At 39.7% G+C, this 7,004-nt stretch overlaps 1 protein-coding gene and 1 long non-coding RNA gene across 3 annotated transcripts in view; one reads left to right on the forward strand and one right to left on the reverse strand.

Moving 5' to 3' along the window:
• Positions 1–7,004, forward strand: part of LOC109972709 (dapper homolog 1-like) — a 38,921-nt gene that overhangs the window by 22,112 nt on the left and 9,805 nt on the right. The window lies entirely within an intron of this gene.
• On the reverse strand, positions 3,752–4,990 carry LOC109972710 (uncharacterized). The gene is made up of 2 exons (XR_002276736.1): positions 4,730–4,990; positions 3,752–4,186 (listed from the first exon to the last, which is right to left on the reverse strand). It is a non-coding gene; the product is annotated as an uncharacterized LOC109972710 (long non-coding RNA).

Here is a 7,004-nt window from a genome sequence, read left to right on the forward strand (position 1 = left end):
ATTTACCCAACACTGATGTAATAATATAAGAATTGAATTTTAATTTTCATGTAGGTGTATTGATGGGAATATGTGTGCCATCAATGCATCCAACCACATTAGGAAATCCTGAAGGGGATTTTAATTATTAGTTTATTTCCAGAGGTCACAGCAAGATGTTATTAACTGATCATCATTTTTCAGATTAGCCTTACTGAAACGAATTCAATACCACTAACCTGCAATCCTGTGAAACTCCTCTTTAATGGCTCTGAGGGGTTTGTGCCCAGGAAACACAACAAAAATTCACAGAAAGCGCTTGAGGGTGAGGCACACTTTCCGAACTATTCTACATACTGTGGCCTTACTAATGTGCTCTGCATCCCCGATGTTATAAAGAAAACTGCCGTTTGCAACAAATCGTAACGCAACACAAAGCATCTGCTCGGATGTAAGAGCACGGCCACGATGGGTGATGTGTCTGATGTATGGGTGGATAAGATTATTGATATATGTTATGGACTCTCTACAAAAACGGTACCGCTCAAATAAAAATACATGGGGATATGACAAAAAAATCAACTGAGGTAGGCCTATTTAAACACCTTTCACTTTAAAAAGGGGCAGAGACCAGAGGAAACTCTGGGTTTCCCGAACAAAACCTGCTCCCAACCAGGTTAGGTTCACAGAGTAAGTTGCCATAGTAACTGACTCTGAGTTTAGATTACCTCTCTTTTTGAAACGGGTTTAAGTTACCTCCGTTTCTGGAACCGAAAACTCTGAGTGTTCCTCATTTCGGGGTTAACAAACTCAAAGTTTTAACAAAACCTCCTTCTTGAAACGGGCCCCAGGGCCATATGATCAGAAAGGTATTCATACATATTTCTAGATTTGACACAAGCACACCATAAGACAGAATGAGATCCAGCGTGTGTCCATGTTCATGTGTCGGTCCAGACACATGTTGCACCAAGTCAAAAGCAGCAACCGTAGTTAAAAATTCTCTCACTAGAGGTTTCTCCAGACAACACACATGAATATTGAAATCACCCAATAAAAGAACATGATCATAATAAGGCATGACCCCAGCCAAAAAATTAGTGAAGTCCTCAATAAAATCCTTATTTATATTTAGGTGGCCTATAAATAATTGCACACAATACTGGGTTAAAACGACCCACCTCAACTAGAGTCACCTCAAAACTGGACGAAGACGGTAGTGATCATGTACACACTCCTTATAAACTTGTCCTTAGAAACCGACTATTTCTAATCAATTTATTTAATATATTCCAAGTACCTCTCATGTTATTTTTATTATCCTCTAATACTTTAGAATAATATTGTTTCTTATATCTCCTCAGAATCTCAATTAATTTGTTCTTGTACGCCTTATATTTTACTTCCGTCTTCTTTGATCTGTCCTTTATGAAATCCTTGTATAACGCATTCTTCTTTTTACATGCATTCTGTAATCCCTTACTTATCCACGGTTTCCCACTGTAATTCCTTTTGTTTTTATTCTACTTACGAGGGCAGTTCCTGTCATATACTTCCTTAAATATATTAGAGTAAATTTACAAGCTACCCAGCAGTAATTCAAATTAAATGCATATAAAGCAGCTAAAACCAACTCCCCTTTACCAGCTGCAACAATAAATGTGATGGTCACAATAATGCATCAGTAATTATAATACAATAACATGATATACAGGAATGTGAAATGTACCATTTTGCATAATGAGTATTCTTACATTTAGTACTTTAAGTATGCTTTGATGCCAATACTTTTGTACTTTTACTTAAGTAACATTTTTTAACTCAGGACTTTTAATTGTAATAAAGTATTTTTACACTGTTGTATTGTACTTCCACCACTGGTTCTAAATGTACCTTAAAGGGAACCTGAGGTAACTGTGATTACTGAGAGAAGTCCAGTAGGTGAGTGCAGCGGCCTGCAAACTGTAGCCACCAATTTATCCATTGCTGTTTAAAATTTGTTGTTTAAAGAAATGTCCAGGTGTCTCTGTTGCAAACTATCTAGCTTGGTTTGGCTTTGGCGAAGGTGAAGAGGGCTCTCTGCATCAGCTGTGTGGTTGGCCAGCAAGTGGTATTTGAAATGTGACGTACTCTGGTGGTAACTCAGTTCACATTGACAGTAAATGAGAATGACTTTGGTCTTGTCGGGGGGCAGGGCTTTGAAGCTGAACTTGTCATTCAAAAGACTCTTTCCTTTATCCATTTCTGTTCATTTCTGCTGAGCATTGCGTCCCTATTTCCTAAACTACGGGGTGGGCCGAGGATCAAAATGACAGAATGTGCGTTTGTTAATCAAGCATCAAAAATTAGTGGCATTAAAAGGAATTTGTGTTAACTCGTTATTATCATGTTACTTTGACAGACTTAGTTTATTTCTATAGAAAATCACACCACTGATTTTGTGCAATAATATTAACACTTTAAAGAAGTTGCGGTGACAACACTGAACAATGTAGCTGCTGGTGCTGTGGGGTCATTTTGAAATGGCAGGTGGATTTTTAGCTGACTCTTTTCCTGTGTTTCTGTATCTATTCTATTTTTCATCAGTCTCTGATCGCATTGTGTCTTAACCTGAACTGCTATTTTACTAAGCTTTTGGCAGGCTTCAACATTACCATGTTTTTGGTTCATCCTTTAAATTACAGTAGTAAGACATTTGATTTTGATTGTAGTAATGGTTGTCATGTTATTTAAACATACTGTACTGTAATGGGTCAGAGATTAATTCATCACTGCTGCCTTTCTCCAGCCACAACCTGTCTTGATGCCCTAATGATTTCCTCCATTGGAGTAGTGAAATGCTAGAGGGCAGATGTGCATCCTGCCATGATACCAATTTCCAGGTGCTGCCATGCTGTGAAGCATATTGGTCTGTTTTGGAAATAGACTTTAACTAGATTTTTTACTCTAAAGAAATAAATTGCGGGTCACTGGATTGTGTGAACCAAATGCGTTTTCCATGTCCAGATATTAAATTTCCATCTCTCTTCTGTTGAGTTTGATTTTCAAGTCTGTCTGTTTTGAATAACACAGGTGCTTCTACTTTTTCATTTCTCTTTAAATAAGTGAATACTTTTAAATACTTTAAAACTGTTATCATGCAAAGACTTGCTATTCTATGTGCTATCTCACAATAGTTCATTAATGAGATTATGTAAAATCTCAAACATATGGCGTGAGAGGACCCCATCATGCCCCAAGGCTGTCGACACACTTGCTCAGTTTCAGTTTTTGCCCCCATCCATTTTCAGCTGTCTTGCAGAACCCATGTGTCATAAGCTGCTGTCTTTCAGTGTCTGTGTATCTTTTCCTGTTGATTTTCTGCTTTGATGCTTGCAGAATAGCACTTGTCCTTGGTGAAGAATAATTTGACAACTGTGAAGGCATGCTATCATTTTTCTACCTGAGGTTTTCTGTCCTTCGCAGAACACTCAAATAATTGAGAAGTTTACTTTTGTTACACTAATACTTACCTCTCCCCATATGTTACTGTCATTTTTTTTTAGCTGTCTTTGTTAGTTGGTCTGCAACCCTCAAAGTGTTTATATCACCCTCAGGTTGTTTATCAGTGCCTTTCAAATGAAATGTTTCACTGTTATAATAGCATTTTATGATTTGCCATTTGTCAGGTTTGCATAGTGTAACCCTTGCTCATCCGGTGGATGTGTTGGGGCTTCGGACCAGTATCCAGGCTCAAAAGGAGAGGTTAATGAAAACAATTGGAACTAAGCAGTAGGGTAACATAGGAAAATTATTATTTAACAATTCAACACAAATGATCCAAACATCACATTTGAACAGTTCTCTTTGAAGAAAAAAATTGTCCCTTTAAGGGTAATCCAGATTTTGTTATATCCTTCAGTTCAAGTTTGTGAGTTTATACTGTCATCCCGCATGCATAAATGTCAATCTGTCAGTCACAATATAGTCCCAGGTCCGTTGTAACAGTCAAACCAGTCAATTCTCCACTCCTTATCAAGTTATGAAACTAAGTGGGCCCACCGCACAGGTGCACCCTCTCCAGAAGGTTGAAGGAAACATGGGCTCCTTCTTGGTTCATCCCATATCTTGGTCCCACGACAGCTCGCCATCTCCTTCGTCAAGGAGAAAGATGATCCAAATCGAAGATCCAAATCCAGTGAGTTCAGGTGGTTCTAAAAAACCCAACCTGTACAATAACAAACTTGCGGTTTATAATCTACTTCTTCTCTTATATGGCCATATATAACATCATGTTCAATAACACTGATAATTTACAACAGTAATATCAATGAACAGGTATTTTTCCCAATTTTTCTCCATGAATTTATGAATTATTTGTATATCAAGGATCATTCTTTTAACCATGCTTTATGATTAAATTTATACACATTACCTTGAATTGAAATGTTCACACTTTCCTGCCATAATAAAATAATGCAGTTCTCAACCCAATGTATTACCAGGTTAACAATAGAATAAGGAAATCCCGAATTTCACACATGTTGGTACATTCCATACATTAAGTAAGAACTACCCATTACATGCATTCCAATCACCTATTGTGTGTAAATAACACAACTTTACGTGTTAGCGCTGTATCTCTAATCAGTACAAATAACATGGTGGTTCAGTATTAGCAAGACACGTATACCCATGTTCAACTTAACATAAGCGCTTCGTTAGCATAAACGTCCATTGCTATGCTAATTTTAGCTGTAAATTCACTCACCAAGACAATCTAAAACAACTTATCTCCTCAATAAAACAAGGGTCCACAACTGAAATCTCTCCCGAAGCTTCACTTCAACTCTCCGATCAACCGGGTCTACTTCACACATTGGTAGCAACTACTCGAGTGTCATGTTTTTCCCTCTTTCTGCAGCACTGTCTTTTTCTCTTTTTTTTTCGGAATTAAGAAACTCCTCAACAGGAACCACTTCAAAGTACTACAAAAATAAAATATGCTGCCAAAATAAGAGTTTGCTGCAAATAGTATAATGTGAACAATTTACTTCCACTTACTGGGCTACAATAGTACAAACACCCCCTTTTTCAATCAGAATGAAGTCTAATGCCAATCTGTTCTGATACAACATAAGAGAAGTGGCTGCCAGTTGCTCCTGAAACCTAAGAACTAAATTTCTGGTAACATTAGTGAGGTTAGTAAGATTAGTAAGACACTGAATATTAAACTAGACATAGGACAGTATACAAATATATTTATCAAACTGTCTTAATTGCTCTTGCTGTGGCCACACAGAGCAGTCAAAAATGTCACGCATCTACCATTAAAGTGGAAGTTTTACCCAAATTAAAAAACAACTCGAGTGGAATCAGGACATTAGCTCTTTTCTCACGGTGTATGTGGGACCTTGTTTCCCACCACAATATGGGTACCACTATAACTAGGCTAATGAGGCCCAGTACACACAGAACTGTACCAGGACAACTGCCTAAACTTGCCAGACTAGGCATTTTGTCTGCTGTCCCTGTCAACATTTTTGTACTCTGATAAATATTACAATAGTGTAGGTCCTCTTCTGACTGTAGCTCTGATTCTACAGGACTGTATATCGACTCAGGTAATGAGGTTCTCAAATCAGCCTTGACCTCATTCACTGTCCATCCAGCTGGATCCTCAGCTGAAGAACAATGTGTCTTATGGATCCAGTTACTTAGCTTGTTCTCAGTGAGCCACAGTTTAAGACAGTGTGTGGTAGCTTCTGCTACCCTATAAGGACCTTTCCAACGTGGCTCTGTGAAGTTTATGCACCTTTTGATAGACCCAGCTGTCCACTGCAACTGGTGTTGGTTCCTCAGGTTTGTCCCTGCTCAATATTTCAATAACCTGCTCAAAGACACTCATCACTGCATTGTTCAGTCGTCTGACATACTCACTCATGTCAGCATGCTGCAAAAGAAGAGGTGTTAAATCTCTAGGCATAACAGTTAGAGGACAGGGCATCTTCCTCCCTGTCAGGGCATAAAGTTAGAGGGAAATACTTTTCCTAACTGTGCATATGACAAATAAACACCTTGACCTTTGACCAGTTAGAGGACAGAGCATCTTTCTCCCTGTCAGGATTTCATGTGGGCTTACATTAAGTGTTGCATTCGGAGTGGACCTGAGGTTGAACAATACAATAGGTAGAGCTTCAACCTAGGTGGGTAGACTTGATACTGATATCGAGGTAACCCTGCGACTGCTGATATGAAAAGGGATATTCACGCGACCAGTGTCCTCTTTCCTTACAAATCCAGCACCTGTCATCTCTTGGCGGACCTCTTCTGAGAGTCCAAGGTCCTTGACCTCTTCCTCGTGGCCTGTCACGGTACTGAGGTCCACAGTACCTGGGAGCAGAATCCCACTGATAAGGTGGTGTGGTCGGCTGTTGAACAAAGGGCTGCTGCCGTGCACATGGCTGTACAGCATTCTGCACCGGCATTTGGTTAGCTGTAGCCTTACTTTGATTAACTTTGTCTTGCATCTCCTGCAACTGCGCTTTAGCTAAATGTGCCTGCAAGGAAGAAAGCTCCTTTGCATTCTTTTCTTGTGCTTCCAGCTCATTGTGAATATACTAAGTGACATAAGCTGACGACTGCTCAAACGCAAATGTGTTGAGTCCCACCACCTGTCCGGTGGGGCAGGTTGTGGGGAGGGAAGCCTCTACAGCACTGCGAAATAGCACCCCCAAGGTGTCACTGACAGCTGGGTCCTCACCAGTGTGGTTCTGCCAGAGTTCACGCACTCTGAGCAAATACTGACTACCTCTCTCACCTTTTTGAGGTGGAATTCTACACAGCTCAACAGAGCGCACCTGTACTGGGAATTTCTGGCGTATCACTGGCCAAAGCCGATGAACTTCAGTATGGAGGGCAACATTATCATGATCCCCAGTAGTATTTGCCATTATTTCTACCTCCTGTAACATGCTCAAAGTACAGGCTGCGGCAAAAACACGACGAAAATCTCCAAGAGCAGGCACAAACCCTGAACAAGCGCC

This window comes from Monopterus albus, unplaced genomic scaffold (genome assembly GCF_001952655.1).
Source record: "Monopterus albus unplaced genomic scaffold, M_albus_1.0 scaffold267.1, whole genome shotgun sequence".
In the NCBI taxonomy this organism is placed as follows: domain Eukaryota; kingdom Metazoa; phylum Chordata; class Actinopteri; order Synbranchiformes; family Synbranchidae; genus Monopterus; species Monopterus albus.